Here is a 12,260-nt window from a genome sequence, read left to right as displayed (position 1 = left end):
ACAGGGTTACGTGAGGTCACATCTCTGGCCAGGCAGGCAGCAAGGGCCTGAAATTCTGCCTGGAGTGCCGGCCCTTGGTCTGTTACCGGGAGACCACCTCCCGGCTGCTGGCCTGGTCTCCGACGCCTCGGAGAGTCAACTGGAACATTCCAATCTGCTTCTGTTAATTGGCTATTAGCTCACCTCAGTTGGATGCTTACCCCGATTCCACCTCTGGGAAGAAGTTGGGGCGGGATGGTTCTGGCAAGCCAGCACCATGGTCAGCGGCTCATATTTTCACATCCATCCACCACCAACGGGCAAAAATTCTGCCTTTGGTGGACATGGATTTTCAACGAGCCTTCGACAAAGTACTGCACTGGAGACTACTGGCAAAGATGAATGGGGTATGAAATTAGGGAGAATAAAGGCAAAATGAACTGTCAGGCATTTTAAACATCTTGGGAATAATTCAGAAATCAATGTTAAATTTGTTGAATGGTAAATTGGCAGAAATGTCACATGGCTTTGCCATGTTTACACTCAAGCTTCAGTTCCTCGGATACCCTCTGAGGTGCTTTTCAAATCTCTTTGTCCAAGAAATGGTTGAGCACTGGAGGCCAAGGAAGCGACAGGCCCACTCCTCAGACCAGATGGAGAAACTGGGGCCACTTCTCTTTGGAGCAAAGGAAGCTGAGGAGAGATCTGATATTGGTCTACTAAGTTATGGCAGGTTTAAGTAAGGGAGACAAAGAGTAGCTGTTCCCATTACCTGATCATACAAGGACCAGAGATACGGACTTATGGCTTTGGACAAGAAATGCAAGGGGGACGTGAGGAAGAACCTTCTTACACAGCGAGTTGTGATGACCTGAAATTCGCTACCTACGAGGGGCACGGAAGGAGAAACAACCACGACTTGGAAAGGAAATTGGACGGGCACTTGAGGGCAATCAACTTGCGGGGCTACATGGATAGAGTGGGGGAATTATGAGACTGGCTGGATTGCTCTTCAGAGAGCCAGCATGGACATGATGGGCAGAATGGCCTCCTTCTGTGCCATAATGATTCTGTGTTCTGGGAATGGACGCAGCTCAACTGAGGAGGAGAAGAAAATGGAACAGGGAACCCTAATCACGATCTCTGTTCACCGATGCTCCTGCTGGAGTGTGGATGCCGGGAGATGGCAGACTGAAGGTCTCAGCTGTGCCAGCCCTCACAACTGAATCAACCCGTCTACTACTAGGAAAGGAAGAATGGCCACTTGGGCATGGTTCTGGGGAGCCCCTGGTACTCACGCCAGCATCGCCGGGAGGAAGGGGGAGAAAATTGTCAGGACAGAAACTGATGGGCAAAATATTTTTTTTTATCCATTAAAGAGACTTTGAAGTAGGTTTGTGTGTCAGTGTGTGTGCTAGGAGCCTGTAAAGTGAATGACTCTGCCCGTTTCTTTCTGAGTTTTCTTGCACCAATTAAAGTTAAAAGCATTCATTTTGCTTGGGCGTGTTCTTTGGCTGTGATTACAAAGATTAAGCAAATACTTCAGCCTTCTTCTATACACTGCGTCTATGGTAAACATTCCATCAGTTCCAGCCTGTAAAATGCTGGCATTTTATGGAAGGCTTTTATGTCTATTGACTCAGTTCTTTGAGGGATTTATTGTAAAGGCAGCAACAGAAATTGCAGTGATATGTGAATTTTGACTGCTCTCCCCTTGGTACTTATTCCACCCTTGCGAAGAAAACAAAGGGATTCATAAATGTTGTAAGTGTGGAGTGAGAATTCAGCTTGACATCTGAACTTGGGGCTATTGGTCGACCATTGTGTTGCGAATAAGATTGAAGGGTGATAATCATCTATTTGGTAAGTCTGTCCTCCTTTTAATGCAGCATCAGTTTCTCATCTGCCAGAGGAAATTATTCGTGTCTGAAGAAGCAGTAAAGAGCCTGTTCAGAAGTGGCCTTTGGTTTGTGAGAAGATCTACAGCTTTTCTCAGCGTCTTCTCTGAAAAGAGCCTGTTATGACATAGTTCAGTCGCCAAAGAAACACTGGAAAAATCCTTCACTGGGCAGAAATAGTCCCCGCCGTTCGATACAGTATCATCAGTGGTGTCCCCTGGCTTGGAAGCTTTGACACAGAAACAGTATTAAAGATCGGCCAAACAACAATCGCTTTGGATCAATTACTCAGGAAGGACGATTACTTTGTTTTTTTTTACTCAAGGCATTCGGCTCTTGTTATGCTCGGTGTTGTTTTGGATTGGTCAATCAGTCACTAGTAAAAACATTGAAGGAAGAGTTTGACTCCATGCCCATCTGATTCTTTATCAGTTTGTAAAGTACACATTTATTTGAGACTTTAGACTCTATTGTACAGCGTGTGGGGTTCTGTTAAAGTCAGGACTGTTGCTGCTCTGTGAACGTAGCCAGGGAGAGGGTCTTCGTGTGGATATTTCTTGCCAAATTGGTAAGTTAGCACTCGTAGGTTAAACTTACTTTTCTCGTAGAATATTCCTGGGATTCGTATGCAAGGGTAAAGAACTCGTGTTTACACTATACTGCATCAAGCTGGCTTTTCAGGGAAGGTTGGCAATTGATTGTCTCTGAGTGTCGTTATAGTGACAAACTTAGCTTGATTACAGTCCAACACTGAATGCTTTTTGCAAATCTATACATCGGTGATTAAATGGTGTGCCTCATTTGTCACTGGATTCAGGAATTAAATGAATTGTCAATGTGTGAGCTGGTTCCTTGCAAAGCTTAGAGATCAACTTTGCAGTTGGCTGCTTTGCTCAGTTATTGGAAGCGAGGTTTTAAAACCGGTAAGTGATAAAGTGAAGACGTTGGAGTTTGTATCCAGCTGCGTAAATCACACAGTTGCTGTTATAACAGACCGGATTTATTCGCCACTTCAGTTTGTGTGGAACTGTTTGATGCGGCAAATTGTTCGGTTCAGATTGAGGTGGCCTTAAGCGGTGTGTTTATCTTCAAAGTTTTATCATCAGCTGACAATTTAAAATGTGTTTACTTGCGGGCAATAGAATTGGGCCACACAAGCAGGGTCTTTAATTTTGAACCCTCTGTGCTGGGGGGCGGGGGGATGGGGATTGGCTGGGAGGGTTTGTCACTGTAATTTTCTGCAGCCTGAGGAGGTGTAACATTCCACAGTGGAGGCAGCTGTATCATTTTAATAATTAATGTTTTAGTGGAATTTGTGGAATTACGTTGGGCTTCTGTTGTGGAGAAAAATGGATTGTCAATTACCCATGTGATTTTTACAGGAGTTCCTTCTTCCAATAAATCATTTTCCATATTTAATTGCTATAAATTACAGAAATTTCTGTACAGAAGGCATTTCAGCCCATTGTACTTGAGTTAACACTCCCATCAGAGCTGCCTGCACTAATTCCGCTCATGGAAACACTGGGGAGAATTTTCTCCCCATCAGGCAGGCTGTCCGGGCTCTGGCACCGGCTGCCCGCGATCGGCTGCACGCCGCCATTTTACATGGACGGTCCGATTAAGGCCCGCCCAGCGTGACACGCACCCAGAAGCGCTGAGCGCTCCCTGTGCGGGCAGGGGGAGGAGGGAGAGCCGGGGCCTGCGCTGTTTGGTGCACGTGCGCGCAAAAGAGCGCAGAAATCACCCTGAGGCAGCTCCGTGCCTCAGGGAGACTACGCTGCTTGTGAAAAGTTGAAATAAAGAAGAAAAAATTATTCAGGCATGTCCCCTCGTGTGACAGTGTCACATGAGTTGGGGCATGTCAGTGAATTTCAATAAAGCCTTTTAATACATTTACAAACCCTTCATGAAACCTCATCCCGCCCTTGGATGAGGTTCCATGAAAAATGCGATGGCCGCCTGGGCTCTTCGCCTCCCCCCACCCACCAACCTTAAGGGTGGATGGGTAGCCCTGTTAATTACTTCAATTACTATTTAAGTGGCCTTAATAAGCCTTTGCCAGTTCGGCGGGTGCGCAGCCGACTCTGCTGGGCGCCTGCCGAACTGAGGATCGGAATGACACGCACGCACACGGGACGCATGCCCTACACAACCACGCATCATTTTACACGTCGGTGAGCAGGGCCCTCCCCCACGCGCTGACCAGAAGATTCAGGCCGTAGGAACAGAACTGGACCATCAGCCCCTCAAGCCTGTTCTGTTATTCAATGAGATCATGGCTAATCTGTGACCTAATTCCATGTACCTGCCTTTGCCCCAAATCCCTTAATAACTTTCGTTAACAAAAACCTATCAATCTCAGATTTAAAATTGACAATCGGTATAGAGTTGATTGCCATTTCTGGAAGTATTCCAAACGTCCATCACCCTTTGTGTGTCGGAGTTTACCAATTTCATTCCTGAAAGGTCTGACTTGAACTTTTAGCCTATGTCCCCTAGTCCTAGACTCCCCAACCAGCAGAAATAGTTTATTTCACATCTACTGATCTATTCACCTTAATATCTTAAAAACTTTGATCAGAACACCCTTAACCTTCTAAATTCCAGAGAATACAATCCTACTTTAACATTTGGAGTCCAGGTATCATTCTGGTAAATCTCAGCTGCATTCCCTCCAAAATCAATGTATCCTTCCTCAGGTCTGATACCCGGAACTGCTCACCGTACTACAAGCATGATCTAACCAGGGAATTGTACAGCTGAGACATAACTTCTTTCTCGTTATATTTAATCCCCAAGATATAACGGCTAGCATTCCATTAGCCTTTTTGATTACTTTTTGTACCTTTTCATGACATTTTAATGCCCTAGATACCTGGAGTCCCAAGTCTTTTTGGACCTCCACTGTTTCTAGCTTTCCCCACTTTGTCGCACAAGGACATAAGAAATAGGTGCAGGAGAAGACTCTACGGCTCCTTGAACCTGCTGCACCATTCAATATGCTCGTGGCTGATCTTCAGCTTCAACTGCACTTGCTCACCTGCTCCCCATACCCCTAAATTAATTGAGAGACCAAAGATCCATCTATCTCCTTGTTAAATATGTTCAACAATGAGGCATCCACTGGGGTAGAGAATTCCAAAAGATTCACAACCATTTGAGTGGAGAAATTTCTCCTCATTTCAGTCCTAAATGTTCGGCTCCTGACCCTAAAACTGTAGCCCCTGACCCTAAGAACATGCTCCCATGGTTTAGAATCACCAGCCAGGGGAAAGACCTCTCAGTGTTTACCCTGTCACACTCCTTCAGAATCTTGTATGCTTCAATGAGGTCATCTCTCATTCTTCTAAACTCCAGAGGGGATAGGCCCAATTTACTCAGCCTCTCATCATAGGACAACCCACTCATCTCAGTGACCAATCTGGTGAATCATCGTTGTACCGCACTGCAAGTATTTCATTACTTAGACATTGAGACGAAAACTGCACACACTACTCCACGTATGGTCTCACCAACATCCTGTACAATTGTAGCAAGACTTCCTTTAAGTTGTACTCCCATCCCCTTGGAATAAAGATCAACATATCATTTGCCTTCCTAATTGCTTCCTGGACCTGCTCTACTAGCTTTGTGGCCCTTGTACGAGTATACCCAAGTCCTTTTGAACATCAACATTTACACGTTTTATGCCCTTTAAAAAGTATTCTGCCTTGCAGACTCTGTCTCCCTTACAGCTTATATTCCCACCTAGCTTTGTATCATCAGCAAATTTAGATACATTATTCTCTGTCTCTTTGTCTGTGCCATTAATATGGACTATGAATAGTTGAGCACTGATCCTCACAGCATTCCACAAGTTACAGCCAGCCAACCCAAAAATGCCCCGTTAGTTTCTATTCTTTGCTTTCTGTCCGTTTACCAGTCCTGTATCCTCGCTAACATATCATCCCCGACTCGATCAGCTGTTATCTTCCATATTAAACTTTTGTGTGGCATCTTATTGAATGCTTTTTGGAAACCCAAGTCTACCACATCTACTGGTCCCCCCTTTGTCTTTTATTTTTTGAGGTCCAAAGTGGAAGGCCTTACATTTGCCTAAATTGAAATTCATTTGTCACGGTTATGCCCATTCACTTAATCTATCGATATTTCTTCCCGGAATTGTGATATTTTTATGCTTCAAGTGTTTAATTCTCTCTTAAGTGCCATTAGCCAGATCTGATCTTCTAACCCTTGAAGTGAAAAAGTTCCTACTAATCTACCTCTTTATATTTCCCAGTTCACATCCTGAGTTCAGGTTCAACCAATTTGCCAACCAGTGGAAAGAAGCTTTTACTATTTATCCACTCAAGATTGTTCGAAATTGTGAAAACTCCCAGTAACTTCTTTGCTTCAGTGGCTTCAATCTATCCTTTCATAATTGGTATAATCCTTGTGAACCGCCAGTGAGCAGGCCAGAATTTCCTCGAACTTGTTGGTGTAATTCTGGTGTAAGAATGGAGCTTTTTTATTTGCTTCAGAAATTTGCATGTGACTGACTTAGATCCGCATTATTCTGTAACTCTGCACGCTGTTAATTTTGCCAATCGATTGTCTCGTTTCTATGGTACCCATCATTAACACAGACCTGCTGCCATTAAAAAAAACCCTGCCCATGCGAGATTCCTACAACGACATGAATAATGACGGCAGCATAAGTTTACGCCCAAACATTGATGCACGACGGAACCTCTAGGTCACCTGACATCGACAGCAATGAGCACTTGCAGCCTTGAAAGAAATATTGCCATTTTATTTCTGTCACTTTACAACCATGATTCATGGTATTTTTGTTTAAGCTTTTTCTCCTTCCTCAATTTGTGGCCGAGCCTTCAGCCGCTGGGGTCCTTCTCTCTGGAATTTTCCATCCATCCCCTAAACCCCTCTGTCTCTTCACCTCTTTTTCCTCTATAAAATCTCATGGAACAGCTTCTCTTTGACCAAGAGTTTGGTTTGCCCCAGCTCAGCACCCAGGTCCTTACAGGAATTGTCTTGGGATGTGTTTACGTTACAGATACTGTAAACATGGAATTCGCTTCTTATGACTCTTTCCCCTATTTTGAACAGGGATTGTGACATTTACAACTCACCAGTCCCTTTGGTACAATTCCCATTTCCCCAATTCTCTCCTGTTTCTTCATTCGCCTCCATCAGTATTCTGGGGTGTAGTCCATCTGGGCCTAATGGCTATTGACGTTAAACCCCATTAGTGTTTTAATACTGTTTCCTTCTTAAGACTGAGGTTTGTTTATTAGTTACTGTTTTACATCCTTCATATTGAATTATTTTCACTCATTTCTTACACCGTAATTTAGAAAACTTTGCACTCACTTGTGCAATAGGAACATAGCAAAGGGGGGAAGGCCATTCAGCCCCTCAAGCCTACTGCACCATTCCGTTAGTTCACGGTTGATCTGCACCTCAACTCCATTTACCCATCTTAGCTCCACATCCCTAGATACGCTTCCCTAACAAAAATCTATCGATCTCAGTCTTGAAAGCTGCCATTATCCCCCAGCATTGTCTCCAGATTGGGACAGAGAATTCCAGATACCTACTACCCTTTGTGTGAAAAAATTTGCCTCCTGACTCTCTTCCTAAGTGGCCTATCTCTTAATTTTAAGATTATATCCCCTTATTTCTGTTTCCTTTAGCAGAGGAAATAGTTTCACTGTAGCTGCAGACTGGTTCTGTTACTTAAGGTCTTTGTCTTGCTAGGTGTTTAAAGTAAATAATTCCTTTGCACTTGACTAGTAAGACTCATCCCCATTTGATCATTCACATGTACATGGAACAGAATTTGACTCTTACAAAGTGAAGTATATCGGGATAGGAATTATCAGCTACGACACTTAGTAGGAGACCTGCTGACTCGTGTTTGGATTTGGCAGGTGGGAATTGCCAGGATCTGCTGTGAGGCCTCCAGTGGTTCTCACTGGGCCTAACATTGATCCCACAGCCATCACCACCGAAGAGTGTTATCCGATAGTTTATCCCATCACTGTTTGTGGGATCTTACTATGCACCAATCAGTTACCACTTTCTCTGCATCACAACAGTGATATAAGAAAACATGGCAGTCATTTGTGCTCATGAAGCATCTCACGAATGATGAGGTGCCTCGGGACACCTGAGATTGTGAAAGGCTCTGTCCGTTCTTGTAATCAGAAGATGAAAGCTAGGTAAGACGCCTGATTAGAACGTGTCACTGAAGCCCCCAGTCTTACTATCAGGAAAGTGAAGATAATACTTGGACACGTTTATGTCCTGGTAACTACGACAGAGATTGTGAGACTTTTACTCCAAATAATCGTTTACATTTTCCCTGAAGCAGAGTGTCACGTTCAAAGTGAAGGCTTTGCAATGATGTAACACATTAGCAGAGCAGATGGTTATTAACAGGAAAGAGAGGATGCTAATTGTTTAAATGGTAGAAATGTCAAACGGCTGCTGATGAAGCTGCTTTTGACCCCAGCTCAGACAAATAACTGTGGAATGTGAAATCACAATGCTTGAATCTCACGAGCCAGGTAAACAAATGCTGCCACACTGACTTCAGCATGAGGTACAGATTCATTAGGAACAGCGCTGTGCCAAAATTGCAATAAATTTCATTTGCGGTTGTAGTATGTCCTGTCACGGTGGTTCTGCAACAGTTTGAGAAAATTATTATTTCAAGCTAAATACAATATACAGCACAGAAACAAGCCATTGGACCCAGGTGTCCACACCAGTGTTAATGCCCCACACAAGCCTCCTCTCACCCTAACCCAATCAATGTATCCTTCTCTTCTCCGTCATGTGCTTATCTAGCTTCCCCTTAAATGCATCTATGCTATTCACATCTGCCACACCATGGGGTAGCAAGTTCCACACTCTAACTCTGTCAGCCATGGCTCAGTTAGTTGTACTTTAGCTGCTGAATCAGAAGGTTTCGAGGCAGAATCTTCTGGAGGCAATGGAGGTCTTGGCCGTTGACTAGGGAGCCAGCAAGAGCCGCACGTTGCCATTTATCAGGAATGCCGGCTGCTGCATCTTATGCCGCTCAGGCGCTTACAGGGCAGCAGCGGGCCTTCCCCTGGGATCAAGGACCCCCAGGGGACAGAAGTCCCGCCTGCCGTGAGCTGCCGGCCAATCAAAAGTCAGCTGCTGTTGTGTACTCAGCAGCACCACCAGCAGGGCGGTGACAACTACCAGTACTGCACCCGCCCAAGGCCTCAGGTTGAAGGGGGGGGTGGGGCCCAGGCATAGGTGAGTGATGATGGCAGAGGCTTCGCGGGGAGAGGGGGTTGAGTGGGGGTCAGCAGCAGGGGCCAAGCCCACGTTCCCCCCACTGCTGCCGCCCTTCCCGACGCTGGCTCCCTTAATCAAGCACTGAGTGTTTTTGAACAAGGAACCCTCCCCTCCCACTGGGTTCCTACAAGCAAATATGCCAGGGTTTGGTTGTCGTGCTCCCTGCATGGTGAGCCCCCGCCCATCACTGGGTGAATAGCAGTGGTGACGGGATGAGGCCTTTAAGCGGGCATTAATTTCCCACTTCCAAATGAGGCTGGTGATGGGGCAGGAAGGCCATCCACAGTTCTTGCCGCTACGGGCTTTATTGGTGTGTGGGCAGAAAGGTGGCAGGGTCTCCACCTGCCATCCTCCGCCTGGTTAAGTGACCCCTGCCACCAAACTCAACAGGTGGGAAGGCACAAGCGGGTACAAGTTAACAAGTTAAAAGCTGATACTCCAGTGCTGAGTACTGAGGGAGTGCTTTGCAATTGGAGTCGCTGCTTTTGGTTGAGAAATGGAACCGAGGCCTTAGCTGACTGCCCTATTTGAGGAGTAGCGGGGGAGTTATTTTTAGTGCCCTGACCAAAATTTATCTCTCAATTAACATCACAAAATCGATGCTCTGCTCATTGTTACATTGCTACACTTTGAGCTTTCTGTGTACAAATTAGTCACTGTGTTTTCTATGTAAAACAGTGACCACAAATCAGCGAAAAAGTACTTCATTGGCTCTAAAGTGCTTTGCAAGTCTTTTTTTTCTCTAAACAAAGGAGTTTCTCCTGAATTCCCGATTAGATTTTTTCCTGATTATCTCATATTTATGACCCCCTAGTTTTTGCATTCCCCCCCAGGTTTATATCTTGACTTCAACATCGAGGAATGTCCCATAGCACTTCACCATGGGGTGGATTGTAGATTAACGAACACAAAAAAGCGTACAAATGCCGGAAATACCCAGCAGGCCTGACAACATCTGTAGCGAGAGAAGCAGAGTTAACGTTTCAAGTCAATGGCCTTTCGTCAAAACCCTGGCAGGATTCGGTTTTAGCGTAGCCTCTCTTGATTCACTCTCTGCTGCTCTTCCTTTAACTTTGGAAAGGCATGGGTTAATCAGGGATGGATTTATTAAAGGCAGATTGGGGTTTGACTAACTTGATTAAATTCTTTGATCTGTCAGCACCGTCCAGCGTGTGTGTCTTTTCTCAATTGCTTCTCCACGATGACTAACTCTCAAAGGACTCATTCAGCCTCACTTTTAGCTGTCCCTGCCCTGTTCAAGAAGTGCTACGTTGCCCACAGTTTCTTTGACGGAGCAGTACTGTACACTGATACCTGGATTCAGTTCCTTCTCCAACTCTTTTGCCTTTTTACAGATTTTGCTCCCCTCACAATTTCCCCCGGTTTGCCACCACAGAGTTGGCAGGGGATTGGCAGAACCCCCAAGGAAAACATGGAGAACCTGACTATGCCAAGTCTCTGCAATTTCTGGGAGACTTATAAAGAGTTGGACCTCCCTTACAAGGCAAATGAGATGAAAGACTTGCATTAATGTAGCATCTCTCATGCCCCTGGAGCATCCCAAAAGCACTTTACTGTCACTTTCTGAAGTGTTATTACTGTTGTAATGTAAAAAAACAATGCTTCCAATTTGCACATGACAAAGTCCCCAGAAAAGCAATGTGATAATGACCAGATCATCTTGGTTAGTGATGTTGGTTCAGGGACCCAAAACTGGCCACGGTACCCAGGAGAACTTCCTTGCTCTTCTTCAGAGTAATGTTGTGGGATCTTCCATGCGAACCTGAGAGGGCAGACAAGACCTCTCAGTTTAATACCTCATCTGAAAGTTGGCATCTCTGGCAGTGAAATCCTCGTTTGGCACGAAAACATATAAGGGTCTGGCACACAAAGGGTTACCGTGGGACTGGTACCACCCACACTGATGTAAGAGAACACATGACCCACACCTCGGCGCCCATGTAGTGTTGGACAGAGCCGTGTGTAGAAGGAAGCATTGGGACAGCTCCTGTACATTTACTGTACCTCTATAAACAATTTCTAGTAGTTAATAAATACTTAACTGTTGAACTACCTAAGGATAACTTAAGAAGACCTACTGAACTATGCCCAAAACCTTGCATCCGTGTCGGCCAAGATTTATTTATTTTTTATTCATTCATGGGATGTGGGCTTAGCTGGCTGGGCCAGCTTTTATTGCCCATCCCTAATTGCCCTTGAGAAGGTGGTAGTGAGCCACCTTCTTAAACTGCTGCAGTCCATGTGGTGTAGGTACACCCAAGTGCTGTTAGGAAGGGAGTTCCAGGATTTTGACCCAGCGACAGTGAAGGAACGGCAATACATTTCCAAGTCAGGATGGTGAGTTACTTGGAGGGAAACCTCCAGGTGGTAGTGTTCCCACGTACCTGCTGCCCTTGTCCTTCTAGATGGTAATGGTCATAGGTTTGGAAGGTGCTGTCAAAGGAGTCTTGGTGAATTTTTTGCACTCATGTCTCTGGAGGGGAACTTGAACCTTGGTGAAGTGTCGTTGCTGTTGTACAGAGGTGACTCAGACTGAGCCGCAGCTAAAATATTAAATTATGTTAAGGAGATAGAGCCAAAGACTGGGATCCTGGCTTACAGAGGCCCCTTTTCCTTATTCTAAATCTCAATCTGGTATATTGGGGAGACACAAGCATAATGAGTCTTACCAACCTCCATTTGGGTAGATGTAAGTCCCATTGGTGGAGTCTATGCCAGAGCAACAACTTGGGCCACATAGCTAATTGGTTATCCTTTTATTTTGAAGACCACAACCAATTACCCTTCTGTGAAATACCTTGGAGTGCTTTACTATGTTAAAGGTGCTATATAAATGCAAGTTGTTGTTGTTGTGTACTTAACTACTTGACATTGACATCAATGACTTGGGCCTGGATTTTCAGCCTTCAGGTGGGTAATGGGAGTCGGAAAAATTCCAAGCTCAGCCTGCTGCCTCAGGAGAAAGTGCCCGCAAAGGCAGGTCTTTCATTGTTTTGTAGGGTGGGTGGTGGGGGGGGGGGGGGGGGA

General features: G+C 45.2%; 1 protein-coding gene across 6 annotated transcripts in view; it reads left to right on the top strand.

The window, feature by feature from the left end:
• Positions 1–12,260, top strand: part of sema4ba (sema domain, immunoglobulin domain (Ig), transmembrane domain (TM) and short cytoplasmic domain, (semaphorin) 4Ba) — a 382,578-nt gene that overhangs the window by 225,889 nt on the left and 144,429 nt on the right. Inside the window, exon 1 of one of the 6 annotated variants that reach the window (XM_078530417.1) lies at positions 1,556–1,743. The exons of 3 other annotated variants lie outside the window; for them this stretch is intronic. The gene's annotated coding sequence lies outside the window, so the exon portion shown is untranslated. Of the gene's footprint in view, positions 1–1,555; positions 1,744–1,822; positions 1,843–1,872; positions 2,446–12,260 lie in introns of those variants that run through there. 2 more of the 6 variants (XM_078530421.1, XM_078530414.1) reach the window with 2 other exon arrangements.

Source organism: Cetorhinus maximus, chromosome 26 (genome assembly GCF_964194155.1).
Source record: "Cetorhinus maximus chromosome 26, sCetMax3.hap1.1, whole genome shotgun sequence".
In the NCBI taxonomy this organism is placed as follows: Eukaryota; Metazoa; Chordata; class Chondrichthyes; order Lamniformes; family Cetorhinidae; genus Cetorhinus; species Cetorhinus maximus.
Note: the sequence above shows the minus strand (reverse complement) of the source record. Positions and strands in the feature narration are given on the sequence as shown.